The following is a 17,846-nucleotide window of genomic DNA, read 5'->3' as shown; positions in this document are numbered from 1 at the left end:
CAGAAAGTGACAAAAAATATCCAGTTTTTCCCAGTTTACTGGTCAAGTTCAGTTGGAAATGTAAACTAGTTTTGGGCCCAGGAGGAAAGGAAAAGGAGTTTGGTGAATAGCCAACCAGTTCCTACCACACTTGTGTTTTTCTATAGCTATGAGAATGTAAGTATTATAAATAAACATTGTCACCTACTAAATACCAAATTCTGAGGAGTTAAAAGTGAATAAAACCTGAATTCATGCTCTCGAGTCTAGTGGGTGAACAGAAATACAAGCAGAGTGGTACGGATTATATCCATTCCATAGATATCTAGGCCATTTGGCTCTTAGGTTGCATTTATGTGTGTGAGGATCTTCCCTAGTTCAGAATTGCTGCTTTGCCTCTTTTTGAGGCCTTAGAATTGTTTCCAGCAGGGTTTGAACTTAGGTGCCAGTCTAGTGTAGGTTTTTCTCCCTTAAACAAACTTTGAGGGCTTCTCTGGTAGTCCAGTGATTAAGAGTCTGCCTTGCAATTCACAGGATACTAATTTGACCTCTGATCTGGGAAGATCCCATATGCCATGGTTCAGCTAAACCATGTGCAACAACTACTGAGCCTGCGCTCTAGAGCCCATGAGCTGCAGCTACTCAAGTCTGCACATCCTAGAGCCTGTGCTCTAAAACAAGAGAAGCCTCTGCAATGAAAAGCTAGAGAGTATCCCTCCTCTGGCCACAACTGGAGAAAGCCTGCGTGCATCAGGAAGACCCAGCACAGCCAAAAATAACTAACTAAACAAACAAAATTATTAAAAAAAAAAAAAGAACTTTGATTATAAAGGGATCCATTTGTAGGCTCCCTAAGGCAACCCAAAGCCACACTGTTTTCTGCTCACAACCCATTTTCACATTATCAAGCTGAATATACATTCCACTTTGCTAGGCCTAAATAGGCATGCTTCTTAGAAGAGCACCACCTAAACTTGAGGCTAGCTACGGACTGTGTAGGAAACAGGATGAGCAAGATATTCTCAGAAAGTCACTGAGGACAAGGGTGCTATTGAAGACTTAGACAGTTTTGTCAGAGGACTTGACAACCTTCTCTCTTGATACCCATATTAAGATTTTGTACTGTCTCTCCATATAAGTGTTTTCTAAGTTTAAAGCTAATTTGGTATTAGGCTAATTTATTTTATCTATAATAGTTAGGACATAAATGAGCAAAGATATTAAATGGTATTTTTAACAGAAAAAAAATTTTTAAATTATTTCATTAGCTTTCTAGGACTTTGAGAATGGACGTCAAAAGCTCACAGGAGAGGAGGACTGCAGAAAAATAAATAAATTCAGCACAAATCTGTGGCTGATGGTGTTTGAAGCCAATTGCCTCTAGGTTATTTCATTGGGAGCATTATTCTGCTTCAGAAGAGGAGTTTAGTAATTTACCTTAGAGCATATAGCACAATTAAAAAAATAGATATTTTCTAAAACTGAGGTCAAGTAGAAAATAAACATAGAATGGAAAGATGAGACCAAAGGGAAAACCGATGAATCACTAATTCTTAAATTAGCGGTTCTCAACTGGAAGATACCCAATACATTCTTAGGGAATGATAGTTTTCTGTGAGCATTTAGTATTTTTGCATATTGATTTTTATGGTAATTTAGAAAATATGTAAGAACACTCTAGGTGATCTGTATGAGCACTTAGTACTGTCAACTGCAAATTGGCACTTACCAAGAGCATTGCCAAGGACTGAACACAGAGGCATTTGCCATCTGCCTCTAGGGAGATTGAACCCCATGCTGCTATAGCTGTTGACCTTTAACAACCCCTGAGGAAGTTCAGGGTGGAGTGAGGAACTCTTTGCTCCAGGGAATCTCGTGGGACAGGTCTTTAGATAGTTGAATGTTTTTAGGAACAGATTTTATGATCTCCTCGCATCTCTTCATATCTAGAGAAGCACTAAATCCCTTCATGGTGACATCAGATCCTCATGACTAACAAAAAACCTTTTGTAAATTGAATGATTCACAGTATTGAATTCCCCCTTCAGCAAAACCTCATATATTGACTTTGCCCCACTGCCTCTTTAGGAGCAGTCTCTCAGAGCTATCTGAGATGCTGCCTCCCGGGCTGAAGTCCTTATTTTGCCCCAAATAAAACTTAACTCACAACTCTCAAGTTGTACATCTTTTTTTAGTCCACAGTACTGCCATGGTATTTTCATCCTTGGGATTGTGTTTGTCTTTATAGTCAATGAGAAAAACAAGAGATGGGGCCTAAAATCTAAAGGATATGTTTGCACCCAGCAGAGCCTAAATGTCACTGCAACACACTATATGGATGAAAGTTTCACAGTAAGTTAAATGAAGAGAAGGAATGAAAGAATTGAGTTATCACACCATACACCATAAAAACAGGCATAGGGTTCAAGAGAATCCTATAAGTAGTGATCAATTTTGTCATTACAGCTTTGTCCATCATGCTTACTAATGCCATTAAAATGAACTGTATTAGTTTTATCATTTTGTTTGCATTAAATTTTGTCTATTTGGTTGGGTTCTTAAAATTGTCTGAGGGCAATAAATATAAGGACTTTATAACTCTCTTTAGGTTCCTACATAATTTGAGAAAAAAAGCCCAAGGGTTTGTGAGAATTATATTCCATATAATAACTAAAGTTCAGTACAGGCGCTCAGTCGTGTATGACTCTTTGCGACCCTATAGGCTGCAGCACCCCAGGCTTCCCTGTCCATCACCAACTCCCAGAGCCTACTCAAACTCATGTCCATCGAGTTGGTGATGCCATCCAACTATCTCATCCTCTGTCATCCCCTTCTCCTCTTGTCTTCAATCTTTCCCAGCATCAGGGTCTTTTCTAATGAGTCAGTTCTTCGCATCAAATGACCAAAGTGTTGGAGCTTCAGTTTCAACATCTGTTCTTTCAATGAATATTCAGGACTGATTTCCTTTCGGATGGACTGGTTGGATCTCCTTGCAGTCCAAGGGGCTCTCAAGAGTCTTCTCCAATACCACAGTTCAAAATCATCAATTCTTCAGTGCTCAGCTTTCTTTATAGTCCAACTTTCACATCCATACATGACTACTGGAAAAACCATAGCTTTGACTAGACGAACCTTTGTTGGCAAAGTAATGTCTCTGCTTTTTAATATGCTATCTAGGTTGGTCATAGTTTTTCTTCCAAGGAGCAAGCCTCTTTTAATTTCATGGCTACAGTCACAATCTGCAGTGATTTTGGAGCCTAAGAAAATAAAGTCTGTCACTGTTTCCACTATTTCTCCATCTATTTGCCATGAAGTGATGGGACAAGATGCCATGATCTTAGTTTTCTGAATGTTGAATTTTAAGCCAACTTTTTCATTCTCCTCTTTCATTTTCATCAAGAGGCTCTTTAGTTCTTCACTTTCTGCCATAAGGGTGGTGTCATCTGCATATCTGAGGTTATTGATATTTCTCCTGGCAGTCTTGATTCCAGCTTATGCTTCATCCAGCCTGGCATTTTGCATGATGTACTCTGCATATAAGTTAAATAAGCAGGGTGACAATATACAGCCTTGATGTACTCCTTTCCCAATTTGGAACCAGTCTGTTGTTCCATGTCCAGTTCTAACTATTGCTTCTTGACCTGCATACCAATATCTCAGGAGGCAGGTAAGGTGGTCTGGTATTCCCAACTCTTGAAGAATTTTCCACAGTTTGTTGTGATCCACACAGTCAAAGGCTTTGGCATAGTCAATAATAAGAAATAGGTGTTTTTCTGGAACTCTCTTGCTTTTTCTATGATCCAGCGGATGTTGGCAGTTTGAACTCTGGTTCCTCTGCCTTTTATAAACCCAGCTTAAACATCTGGAAGTTCATGGTTTACGTATGGTTGAAGCCTCACTTGGAGAATTTTGAGCTTTACTTTGCTAGTGTGTGAGATGAGTGCAGTTGTACAGTAGTTTGAACATTCTTTGACATTGTATTTCTTTGGGATTGGAATGAAAACTGAGCTTTTCCAGTCCTGTGACCACTGCTGAGTTTTCCAAATTTGCTGGCATATTGAGTACAGCACTTTAGCAGCAGCATCTTTTAGGGTTTGAAATAGCTCAACTGGCATTCCATCACCTCCTTTAGGTTTGTTAGTAGTGATGCTTTCTAAGCATAATAACTAAAGGTGGGCCCCAAAAGTTTGCAGTTACCTTCCTGGTGGTCAAAACTAAAAGAAAAATAAACTTGATTAGCTAAAGATCTATCTTATCTATAAGATAAAAATACTGCATTTTCTCAGAAGGAGTGTTGCTGGCATTTAAACATGAGCAAAAATCCCTAGGGAATACCTATAAAAGTGATATGCAGCAGAGGACAGTTAGTCCTTGACAACATCCCCTGTCAGGAAAACAGTGAGTTTAATGCCAATATTTCTATAGCATCTTTTGATGCAAGGCGAAGGAGGATACATGAGAATTAGAATGACTGTCATGGACCAAAGCAAACATACAACTAATTCACACAAAATGATAACTGATTCATGTGAATCATGTGAAAAACCCTTATGAATGTTTTTCAACCATAGTTTCAATATATGCATAAATTTCTTATACAACTTTGAAATCCTAGTATCATTTTCACAATTAACTTTTACGTTTTGGCCTACAGCTATAAATGAAAAAATAAGATTGCCTTTTCTCCCTGTCTCTCTGCTAGGGAGAAAAAGCAACTGGTTCTCTGTTGTTCTAGCTTCCTCTTAGTACATGAAAAAATAAATATTTAATTTATTTATAATCTAATCCTTAATATTTCAAATACATGGAATTTTCAATAAATTACTCCTGTTTTCGAAGTATTTATAGGCATTTGGGGATGGAGATTTTAGTAGTCATATCTGAAGTCAGATCTAGCCAATACATTGCTCTTATATAAGCTTCCAGGTTTGCTTTCCCTGTGGCCAATATTAATTTTCTTTGACAATCTTTATGTTTTATGACCAGTTCCTTTTTTCACATCTATAGTTTGTGGCTTATTATTTGTTCCTCTCTTATTTTAGTTTAATAATTCAGTAACCAAAGGACTGTTTGCAGTGAGAAGCATAATTTTGTTGAAATGACTAGAATCGTCAATGTTTCCCATAATGGTTTTTGTTATGACATCATGCTGTGACAGTAATTCTCAATGTGTAAACTCTGTATTGATCCAGTTGCACAGGTAAGCATGTTCACCTTTAATAAATGATTAACGAGACTTCCTGTAACCATAACAAGGGCAAATCTGGCCATAAGTGTATTAGCAAATAAAGTAGCATTCACATGTTAATTAGATAATTTATAGGAATATATGGTGCCAATATCTACACCCCTGCCTAAGGCAAAAATGGAGGACAATATCCTGATGTCCTCATTCTGTTTTCAGGTTCAGTTCAGGTCAGTCGTTCAGTCATGTCTGACTCTTTGTGACCCCATGGACTGTAGAATACCAGGCTCGCTGTCCATCACCAACTTCCGGAGTTTACTCAAACTCATGTCCATTGAGTCGGTGATGTCATTCAACCATCTCATCCTCTTTCATCCCCTTTTCCCCCTGCCCTCAATCTTTCCCAGCATCAGGGTCTTTTCAGATGGGTCAGCTCTTCGCATCAGGTGGCCAAAGTATTGGAGTTTTAACTTCAGCATCAGTCCTTCCAATGAATATTCAGGATTGATTTCCTTTAGGATGGACTGGTTGGATCTCCTTGCAGTCCAAGGGATTCTCAAGAATCTTCTGTAACACCACAGTTCTAAAGCATCAATTCTTTGGTACTCAGCTTTCTTTATAGTCCAACTCTCACATCTATACATGACTACTGGAAAAACCATAGCTTTGACTAGACGGACCTTTGTTGGCAAAGTCATGTCTCTGCTTTTTAATATGCTGTCTAGGTTGGTCATAGCTTTTCTTCCAAGGAGCAAGCCTCTTTAAATTTAATGGATACAGTCACCATCTGCAGTGATTTTGGAGACCAAGAAATAAAGTCTGTCACTGTTTCCACTGTTTCCCCATCTATTTGCTATGAAGTGATGGGACCAGATGCCATGATCTTAGTTTTCTGAATGTTGAATTTTAAGCCAACTTTTTCATTCTCTTCTTTCACTTTCATCAAGAGGCCCTTTAGTTCTTCTTCGCTTTCTGCCATAAGGGTGGTGTCATCTGAATATCTGAGGTTATTGATATTTCCTCCTGCAATCTTGATTCCAGCTTGTGCTTCATCCAGCCCAGCATTTCAGATAATGTACTCTGCATGTAAGTTAAATAAGCAGGGTAACAATATACAGCCTTGACATACTCCTTTCCCAATATGGAACCAGTCTGTTGTTCCATGTCCAGTTCTGATGTTGCTTCTTGACCTACATACAAATTTCTCAGGAGGCAGGTAAGGTGGTCTGGTATTCCCACCTCTTGAAGAATTTTCCACAGTTTGTTGTGATCCACACAGTCAAAGGCTTGGGCGTAGTCAATAAAGCAGAAGTAGGTGTTTTTCTGGAACTGTCTTGCTTTTTTGATGATCCGACAGATGTTGGAAATTTGATCTCTGGTTCCTCTGCCTTTTATAAATCCAGCTTGAACATTGGGAAGTTCATGGTTCATGTGCTGTTGATGCCTGGCTTGGAGAATTTTGAGCATTTCTTTATTAGCGTGAGACATACGTGCAATTGTGCAGTAGTTTGAGCTTTCTTTGTCATTGCCTTTCTTTGGGATTGGAATGAAAACTGACGTTTTCCAGTCCTGTAGGCACTGCTGAGTTTTCCAAATTTGCTGGCATATTGAGTGCAGCACTTTCAGAGCATCATCTTTCAAGATTTGAAATAGCTCAAATGGAATTTCATCACCTCCACTAACTTTGTTCATAGTAATGCTTCTTAAGGCCCACTCGACTTCGCACTCCAGGATGTCTGGCTTTAGGTGAGTGATCACACCATCATGATTATCTGGGTCATTAAAATCTTTTTTGTATAGTTCTTCTGTGTATTCTTGCCACCTCTTCTTAATATCTTCTGCTTCTGTTAAGTCCATACCGTTTCTGTCGTTCATCGTGCCCATCTTTGCATGAACTGTTCCCTTGGTATCTCTAATTTTGCTGAAGAGATCTCTTGTCTCTCCCATTCTATTGTTTTCCTCTATTTCTTTGCACTGATCACTGAGGAAGGCTATCTTATCTCTCCTTGCTATTCTTTGGGACTCTGTGTTCAAATGGGAATATCTTTCCTTTTCTCCTTTGTCTTTTGCTTCTCTTCTTTTCATAGCTATTTGTAAGGCCTCCTCTGACACCCATTTTGCCTTTTTTGCATTTGTTTTGCTTGGGGATAGTCTTGATCCCTGTCTCCTATACAATGTCACAAACCTCCGTCCATAGTTTTTCAGGCACTCTATCAGATCTAATCCCTTGAATCTATGTCTCACTTCCACTGTATAATCGTGGGGATTTGATTTAGGTCATACCTGAATGGTCTAGTGGTTTTCCCTATGTTCTTCAATTTCAGTCTGAATTTGGCAGTAAGGAGTTCATGATCTGAGCCACAGTCAGTTCCTGATCTTGTTTTTGCTGACTTATAGAGCTTCTCCATCTTTGGCTACAAAGAATATCATCAGTCTGATTTCGGTATTGACCATCTGGTGGTGTTCATGTGTAGAGTTTTCTCTTGTGTTGTTGGAAGAGGGTGTTTGCTATGACGAGTGCGTTCTCTTGGCAAAACTCTATCAGCCTTTGCCCTGCTTCTTTCTGTACTCCAAGGCCAAATTTGCCTGTTACCTCAGGTATTTCTTAACTTTCTGCTTTTGCATTCCCATCCTCTATAATGAAAAGGACATCTTTTTTGGGTGTTAGTTCTAGAAGGTGTTGTAAGTCTTTATAGAACCATTGATCTTCAGCTTCTTCAGCGTTACTGATCAGGGCATAGACTCGGATTATTGTGTTACTGAATGGTTTGCCTTGAAAACGAACGTAGATCATCCCGTCATTTTTGAGATTGCATCCAAATACTGCATTTCGGACTCTTTTGTTGACTATGATGGCTACTCCATTTCTTCTAAGGGATTCTTGCCCACAGTAGTAGATATAATGGTCATCTGAGTTAAATTCACTCATTCCAGCCCATTTTAGTTCTTGGATTCCTTAAATGTTGACATTCACTGTTGCCGTTTCCTGTTTGACCGCTTCCAATTTGCCTTGATTCATGGACCTAACATTCTAGGTTCCTATGCAATATTGCTCTTCACAGCAATGGACTTTGCTTCTATCACCAGTCACATCCACAACTGGGTGTTATTTTTGTTTTGGCTTTGTCTCTTCATTCTTTCTGGAGTTATTTCTCCACTGATCTCCAGTAACATATTAAGCACCTACGGACCTAGGGAGTTCATCCTTCATTGTTGTATCTTTTTGCCTTTTCATACTGTTCATTCTGCTTACACTCACATTTCATCAATCAAGCCCCACTGAAATTTACCCCCTAAAGAGATCTACCTTTTGCATCTCTATCCTTCCTGTTATTGTCCTAATTCAGGCCACCATTATCTCTTGTCCATATTATATTAACTTCCTTCTAACTCAACTCCATTATTTTTCTCATGCCCTCCCTTGAATCTATCACCACACAGAAGAGCCATCTTTTCTAAAACACAACATGATCATGTCCCTCCTGTGCTTGAAAACTTCAGTGAGGCTCCTTTGCTTCAAACTCCTTATGTGCCTTCTGAGGTTCTTCGTAACCAGAATCCTGCTTCCATTTGGGCCTTTTCTCATTGGGTGACTCACCCACCCCTCCTCCCCACGCACTGCAGCGTCAGTCACCGTGTTTCTTTCCATTCCTTGAACTGGCCACGTGATCTCTCATTTCTGAACTTCACACTGTTTATCTGCTCAAATATTCTTCTCCCCATATTTTTCTTCAGTTTCAGTCAGAATGTCATGCTTCTAAGTAAACTTAGCTTCATAGCCAGTGCTGAATTAGACGTCCCTTCTGTCAGTGTTCATAGCATCCTCACTTAGCACCATGGTATCACGTATCACAGTGTATTGCTAATTTACTTGTCAGTAACAGCCTCCAAATATGGGCTGCTTGAATAAAAGGACAAGGTCTTATGAAAAGAATCTCATATGTATATATTAACTGTCGACTAAAAAAGTTACACCATGTGAGAGATGCGAATTAAGTTTTATTCAGGGCAAAAGGAAGACTGCATCGCAGGAGACAGTACATCAGATAGCTCTGAGACTGCTCCAAAGAGGCAGTGGGGGAAGGTCAATGTATAAGATTTTGGTGAAGGAGGTGTTCAGTGCAATCAAGCACTTACTTTACAAAAGGTTTTCTGCTAGTCAGGAGGAGCTGATGTCACCATGAAGGATTTTAGTGATTTTCTACATATGAAGAGATGCAAGGATTGGGATCTTGAAATCAGTTCCTGAAAATATGTAACTATCTAAAGGCCAGTTCCACTGTATTCCCTGGAGCACAGAGTGCCTAACTCCACCCTGAACTCACCCAGGGGGTGTTGAAGGTCAGCAGCTGCAATAGCACAGGGTTCAATCTCTGCAGAGTGTGTGAAAGTCACTTAGTCGTGTTCGACTCTTTGTGACCCCGTGGACTGTAGCCTGCCAGGTTCCTCTGTCCAGGAACAGAATCCTGGAATGGGTAGCCGTTGCCTTCTCCAGTGGATCTTCCCAGCCCAGGGATCGAACCCAGGTCTCCCGCACTGCAGGCGGATTCTTCAGTCTGAGTCACCAGGGGAGCCCAGTCTCTGCAGAGGCAGGATGGCAAATGCCCTTGTTGTTGTTCAGTAGCTGGCAGATGCTCTTGACAAGTGCCAATTTGTCATTGACAATACACACACAATGAATGTCCAGTAACTTATTAACACCTGGCATTGTGGTTATAAAAGAATGTCAGCATGATACAGATGGAAGGACAGACTGGGGCTTGATCCTGCCTTTGTCTCCTGATCATCTGTGAGAACTTGGACAGGTTACTTGATCTTCCTGAGCCTTTGTTTCCTCATCTGTAAATGAGGATTATTATAAAATTTTCAGATTCTGTACCCTCCCCCCTCCCCAAAGCATAAGATTTGTGATAGGGAGACCAGAATGTAATCAAAGATAATCTCAGGTACTGGGTGTAGTGTTGGGTAGGAGATGGGTGGCTGAGGAGCCACTTTGAACTAAAGGAAACCTACTGGCTCATCCATTACGTGAAACCAACTCTTCAGTCTGGGCGCAGAATGGAGGACGAAGGAGGCAGTTTATTCCAGGACCCCAGGGGAACTCCAACTTAGGTAGTAAGGACAGGAAGATGGTGGTGGGGGAGGGGGGACCTTAGTATGTACACAGGTCACTTGGGACTATTGTTAAAATGCAGATAATGATTCAGTAAAGCAGGGTGGAGCCTGAGCTTTTGAATTTCTAACAAATTCCCAGGTAATACTAATGCTGCTGATCCTGGGAGCACACTTTCAGTAGCAAGAATACAGAAAATAACCAGTTATGCTACCTCTTACTGGTGTAATGATGTGGCAAAACTATTAGCCTCAGTAGGTAATATGAGAATTCTTTTGGGGAAGAATACTGTATGTGCTTAGAAAAAAAAATACTCTGATAAATTACTGAGTTTGGGGTGAGGGAAAGTGACTCACCAAAGGACATGTTGAAATAATTATTGATGATCCTAAACTGCCTTCTCAGAAAGTTGAGGGGGAGTCCCCATGAACTTCAAGCCTTTTTTATCTGTGCACCAGGATGCGTGTGGCATCTGGGTTTGAGGGCAAAGAGTACTTACTCTGCACAGGAGAGGAGTGCTAGAGGGAATAGAGATTGAATGGGAGAACTGGAGAGAGACCCACATTAAAGAAGTGTCTGTATAGTTATTTAGAAGTTCTTTGCTTGACAATATACTAATTTTTGTTCTTCCCTTCCAAGGAATCCTTTGGACTGCTCATCAATGCTGCTGTGCATATGGTTTCTTTCTTTGTTTGCAGGGGGAGTACGTTTGAAGGGGTGGATGAGCTCATAGCAAGGTCACGCTAGCCTCAAAGAGCTCTGTTTGGTTCTGCAGCAGCTACTGGATGGTGGGTAGGCAGGGGAAAGGGTGGCACACATCCCGTCTTCTATTGTTGAGTAATATGGCTCTGCTGCTGTCAAAATTAGTAATTAAAGCAAAGAGCAATAATGGGTTAGCAACAGCACAGAGGCCCACAATAACAATGGAGATGAAAATAGGTTGCTTGGGAAAAGGTTAACAGTGCCTGCAGTGTTTACCTAGAAAGAGCAAAGCCATCATGCTGATCAAACTTTATTATCCATATTCAGTTCAGTTCAGTCGCTCAGTCATGTCCGACTCTTACGAATTTATTATTATGAATATATTATTATGAATATCCATATTCAGGCCTCCTTTGTTTCATAACCTCACAAAATCATAACTCAAGGAAGCAGCACTAGTTTTATTTTTTTTCTTTTTTTTTCCATTTATTTTTATTAGTTGGAGGCTAATTACTTTACAATATTGTAGTGGTTTTTGTCATACATTGACATGAATCAGCCATGGATTTACATGTGTTCCCCATCCCGATCCCCCCTCCCACCTCCCTCTCCACCCGATTCCCTCTGGGTCTTCCCAGTGCACCAGGCCTGAGCACTTGTCTCATGCATCCCACCTGGGCTGGTGATCTGTTTCACCCTTGATAGTATACTGTTTCAATGCTGTTCTCTCAAAACATCCCACCCTCGCCTTCTCCCACAGAGTCCAAAAGTCTGTTCTGTACATCTGTGTCTCTTTTTCTGTTTTGCATGTAGGGTTATCGTTACCATCTTTCTAAATTCCATATATATGTGTTAGTATACTGTATTGGTCTTTATCTTTCTGGCTTACTTCACTCTGTATAATGGGCTCCAGTTTCATCCATCTCATTAGAACTGATTCAAATGAATTCTTTTTAATGGCTGAGTAATATTCCATGGTGTATATGTACCACAGCTTCCTTATCCATTCATCTGCTGATGGGCATCTAGGTTGCTTCCATGTCCTGGCTATTATAAACAGCAGAACTAGTTTTAAAACATAGAATCTTAACCTGGGATGCAGGAAAGGGCTTAGAGAGGTGGTACCTTTGAATTTCCTATTATGTGCAAAAATTATATGTATATGCATATCTTTCTAGGGAGAGGCTACATAGTTTTCAGCAAATTGCATATTTAATGGACATATAAAAATAGTTAAGAATCATTGACTTCAAAAGAAAGCCAGCTAGCAATCTGTCTATGACACTCTTGCTTATGAACATAATGAAAAAAATGGGGGGGGGGGAAGGAAACTAGGAATCTTGTCAATAAAAATTAAAAGAATCATGCCAGTGTTGCACTGTTACAGTCTTAACAATATGAGGTCCAGTCAGAAGATGAAACTTTTGCATCTGCTTCAGTTCAGTTCAGTTCAGTTGCTCAGTAGTGTCCGACTCTCTGCGACCCCATGAATCACAGCACGCCAGGCCTCCCTGACCATCACCAACTCCTGGAGTCCACTCAAACCCATGTCCATTGAGTCAGTGATGCCATCCAGCCATCTCATCTTCTGTCATTCCCTTCTTCTCCTGCCTTCAATCTTTCCTAGCACAGGGTCTTTTCCAGTGAGTCAGCTCTTAGCATCAGGTGGCCAAAGTAGTGGAGTTTCAGCTTCAACATCAGTCCTTCCAATGAACACCCAGGACTGATCTCCTTTAGGCTGGACTGGTTGGATCTCCATGCAGTCCAAGGGACTCTCAAGAGTCTTCTCCAACACCACAGTTCAAAAGCAGCAATTCTTCTGTGCTCAGCTTTCTTTATAGTCCAACTCTCCCATCCATACATGACCACTGGAAAAACCATAGCCTTGACTATTCGGACCTAGTTGGCAAAGTAATGTCTCTGCTTTTTAATATGCTATCTAGGTTGGTCATAACTTTTCTTCCAAGGAGTAAGCGTCTTTTAATTTCATGGCTGCAGTCACCATCTGCAGTGATTTTGGAGCCCAGAAAAATAAAGCCACTTGTTTCCACTGTTTCCCCATCTATTTGCCATGAAGTGATGGCACCAGATGCCATGATCTTAGTTTTCTGAATGTTGAGCTTTAAGCCAACTTTTTCACTCTCCTCTTTCACTTTCATCAAGAGACTCTTTAGTTCTTCTTCGCTTTCTGTCATAAGGGTGGTGTCGTCTGCATATTTAAGGTTATTGATATTTCTCCCGGCAATCTTGATTCCAGCTTGTGCTTCCTCCAGCCCAGCGTTTCTCGTGATGTACTCAGCATATAAGTTAAATAAGCAGGGTGACAATATACAGCCTTGACATACTCCTTTTCCTATTTGGAACCAGTCTGTTGTTCACGTCCAGTTCTAACTGTTGCTTCCTGACCTGCATACAGATTGCTCAGGAGGCAGGTCAGGTGGTCTGATATTCCCATCTCTTTCAGAATTTTCCACAGTTTATTGTGATCCACACAGTCGAAGGCTTTGGATAGTCAATAAAGCAGAAATAGATGTTTTTCTGGAACTCTGTTGCTTTTTCGATGATCCAGCGGATGTTGGCAGTTTGATCTCTGGTTCCCTTTGCCTGATTTCCCTTGATATTATTCAATAGAAAATAATGGCAAATTAGTCTCTGTCTCTCCAGGAAATAAAAACAGTAAGAAAAACATGATGTCAGAGTGTAAAAGAACAAATTCAGGTTAAATCAGTAGCTCTGTCCCCCAGGGAGTATTTGGCAACATCTGAGACACTTTTGTTTGTCTCAGCTCAGGTGTGCTACTGGCGTCCAGTGAGTAGAGGCCTGGGGGACTGCTCACATCCTACAACACACAGGGCAGCACCCACAACAAGGAATTATCTCGTCCTAAATGTCAATAGTGCAGATGTTGAGAAATCCTGAGTTAGAATAAATAAAAATGCCCTAGCTATGAGGAGTATGAACAACTGAAATAGGTACCTTAGGAACTGTAAAATTTCCTTCCGTAAGGTTTTAAATGATCAAGAACCTCCTCCCTAACTCACAAATCACCTTCATTTTCTGCAGAGGTGTGGGGATGAAGCTCACACAAGCTAGACTTGATATTTTTCAATTTCATGTCCTCACAGTTCTTGTGTTTGCAGAATGAATAAATATATCTATTTATTGCAGATGACCTGCTACTAATTTGACTGCCTTAGAGTCAAATGCTTTTCTCAATAGGAAGGATAATCCTATTCCACCAACTTGAAATTGTAAGGAAATTTAGATAGGAAGACCATCACCTGGTCCAGAATTTAGCCAGACTGGCGGCAAGAGCCTGCCTGGACGTGGTAGCAACCCCTGGGAAAGTATCCATATAAACTTCTCAAAGGACCAGTTTGGAATGGAATCTGCCAGCAATGCAGGAGACCTGGCTTTGATCCCTGGGTCAGGAAGATTGCCTGGAGAAGGGAATGGAAACCTACTCCAGTGTACTTGCCTGAGAAATCCTATGGACAGAGGAACCTGGTGGGCAGTCCATGGGGTCGCAAACAGTCGGACACGACTGAGTGACTAACACTTTCTTTTACTTTTCAGCCCCTCAGAAGGAGAGGTGTCACCAGTACCCAGGTGACCCGTGGGCTGTGTGGAGATCCTTTCCCTCTGGATAGAGCATCAAAGCTGGGTGAGTAGCAGACATTCCTCAAGCTGCCTTTTGAGCCTGAGGCATAAGAAGAAAAGCAGATTGAAATCTCTGTAACAGGCATATGTTCACACCAAAATATTACAGTGAATGAGTTGGGGGAAATAGGGAATCATCTCAGCATCTCAACAAAATAATCAAGCTACACCTGCAAGTCACCTTATGTTGGAAGTCATATAAGTAATTATTAGTCAATGAACACATTTATAGTCTACTTGTAAAACACTGCCTTTTAAGGGAGAAGATGTGATTGTAGTTTAATAAGCTGAGTTATTAGGATTTAAATTCATGGACACAATTTGTGAATTTATGAACATGGTCTGCATAAAACCTTGAACATTAACATTTAGTAGGTTGGAGACATGAAATAGATGCCCATCTTATTCTTAATGAATAATTGTAAAGCATTTTACACTGTTATAGACATTTTACAGAGTCATGGTTCTGCATTTTTAAGTTGACAATTAGTCATCTACTGGATATTCAGTGCAATAATAGTATTTAGTGTGTTTTCCCAAGCCAGTCTGATTAAATAGCTAATTATAGTGCTAGTTATTGAGGTGATGGCCCCCAAGCTTAAAGGTATTCATAATAGTTAGACATGGCTATATTTGGCAGTGTTTTGCTATTGCTGTAATACACCGAGAGCTATATGAGTTATAATCTTTGCTCATTAGTGGTGTGAGGAATGAATAGTGTGCTTGCATTAGTCTGTGCTCTGTAAAAACAGATGTAGAGTCAGATATACAAAATCAGGAAAATCAAATGAATTCAGTGGGCTACCTTTTCTGAAAAACTTTGGCATGAGATGCAAAGCTGACCTTTTTAATGGATATGGATCGTTTCTCACATATATTTCATCTGAATTAAAGGTAAGTCTTCTTCCTTCCACCCATTCATTGGTGGTACATAGCACATTAATGGTACATAGCACCATTAAACTAAAGCTTGAAGGGTACTGATTTCCTTTGCTTGTTGTTCAAGAACAGTGACCATAAAGAATTCTTCAGTATTTGAGTAACAAATTGAAAGCCTAACTCCATGTGCTTTGGGAGACTAAAGTCTCTGAACAACCCCAGATCACTCTGTTAGTCCTTGACATAGGGGCTCTGAAACAACAACAGCAAAGTTTGGACTGAGCTCTCCTAAAAGAAAGATATGAATGTTCCAAACCTCTCTCAAACCGTTCTGTGCTTTAGGTAATCCCTAAGAAGAATCCTGAATTATTAGGGGGAGCAGACCAAGGCAATCACAATAAACTTAGAAATAAATTCAGTCAAAAAGAAGTGCAGAGTATGGAAGGTGTTTCTTTTTAAATGCAGAGTAATTATCCTGGAATTAGGCCTTGAATGGAACCAGGTTCAGCAAGTCCAAGTCCTAATTCCTTCTGGTTCACCTAAAAGTACCATTTTCTGTTCCAGTTTTGGTTACTCTGTGAGTCGTATGAAAAGTCCAAATTCAGGTGTACTGACCCATGAAGGTCACAGGAAAGATACTGCTTTATTTGGCAGTAAAAAGAGGATCATATTGAAACAGAGTCCCTCTTATATTTTTAACAGCAACAAGAATGATAAAATAAAAACTGTTTCCCATTAATTAAGTGATCAGGTTGATCTCTAAAAACAAATTAACATCATGTGCCTCATGATATGATATATCAAGAAGGATGCAACATTACTTCTTTGGTTTTCCTGACAAAAATGAATAATCTGAATCTAATTATGAGGGAACATCAGGCAAATTCAACCCATGAGACATTCTACAAAATAACTAGCTTGTGCTTTTCATAAATATCAAGGCCAAATAACATAAATGAGAGCTACCATTAAGAAGAATAAAGAAACATGAAAACTAATGCAATGTGTGATACAGAATTAGATCCTAGACTGGGAAAAACCAGAGAGTTATGAAACTGTTTTCAGAAAATTGATGAAAAATTAATATGGAAGGTACTCCATATTCTGTATCATCAGGGAAATGTAGATTAATACAACAATGAGATGGTGCATGCATGCTAAGTTGCATCAGTCGTATGCGACCCTGTGGACTGTAGTCCTCCAGGCTCCTTTGTTAATGGAATTCTCCAGGCGAGAATACTGGAGTGGGTTGCCATGCCCTTCTCCAAGGAACGAGATATTACCACACACCTATTAGAATGGCCAAAATCCTAAATCCTGCTGCCATATGACCCAGAAATCCCACTCCTGGGCACACACTGAGGAAACCAGATCTGAAAGAGACACGTGCACCCCAATATTCATCACTGCACTGTTTATAATTGCCAGGACATGGAAGCAACCTAGATGCCCATCAGCAGATGAATGGACAAGGAAGCTGTGCTACATATACACCATGGAATATTACTCAGCCATTAAAAAGAATTCATTTGAATCAGTTCTAATGAGATGGATGAAACTGGAGCCCATTATACAGAGTGAAGTAAGCCAGAAAGATAAAGACCAATACAGTATACTAACGCATATATATGGAACTTAAAAAGATGGTAACGATAACCCTATATGCAAAACAGAAAAAGAGACACAGATGTACAGAACAGACTTTGGGACTCTGTGGAAGAAGGTGAGGGTGGGATGTTCTGAGAGAACAGCATTGAAACAAGTATACTATCAAGGGTGAAACAGACCACCAGCCCAGGTTGGATGCATGAGACAAGTGCTCAGGGCTGGTGCACTGGGAAGACCCAGAGGGATGGGATGGGGAGGGAGGCAGGAGGGGGGATCTGGATGGGGAACACATGTAAATCCATGGCTGATTCATGTCAATGTATGGCAAAAACCACTGTAAAGTAATTAGCCGCCAACTAATAAAAATAAATGGAAAAGAAAAAAAAAATAGAATGGCCAAAATCCAGAACACTGACAACATCAGTGCTGGGGAGTACGTGGAACAACAGGAACTCTTCTACACTGTTGAGAATACAAGATGTTGCAGCCACTGTGTAAAGCAGATTGGTGGTTTCTTATAAAACTAAACATGCTTTTACCTTACAATCCAGTAGTTATGCTCCTTTATCTTTACCTAAAATAGCTAAAAACGTACGTCTACACAAAAACCTGCAAAATGATGTTTATAGCTGCTTTATTCATAATTGCCAAAACTTGGAAGTAACCAAGATATTCTTCAGTAGCTGGAATGGAATATTTTTCAGTGCTAAAAATTAATGA

General features: G+C 40.2%; 1 long non-coding RNA gene across 1 annotated transcript in view; it reads left to right on the top strand.

Moving 5' to 3' along the window:
* LOC122453246 overlaps nt 1-16,971 on the top strand; it is a 68,005-nt gene extending 51,034 nt beyond the window's left edge. The window contains exons 3-4 of the long non-coding RNA XR_006272986.1: nt 14,556-14,643; nt 16,947-16,971. This is a non-coding gene — a long non-coding RNA (uncharacterized LOC122453246). The remainder of the gene's footprint in view (nt 1-14,555; nt 14,644-16,946) is intronic.
* The last annotated feature ends 875 nt before the right edge of the window (nt 16,972-17,846 follow it).

The sequence above is a fragment of the Cervus canadensis genome, chromosome 14 (assembly GCF_019320065.1).
Source record: "Cervus canadensis isolate Bull #8, Minnesota chromosome 14, ASM1932006v1, whole genome shotgun sequence".
NCBI classification, from domain to species: domain Eukaryota; kingdom Metazoa; phylum Chordata; class Mammalia; order Artiodactyla; family Cervidae; genus Cervus; species Cervus canadensis.
Note: the sequence above shows the minus strand (reverse complement) of the source record. Positions and strands in the feature narration are given on the sequence as shown.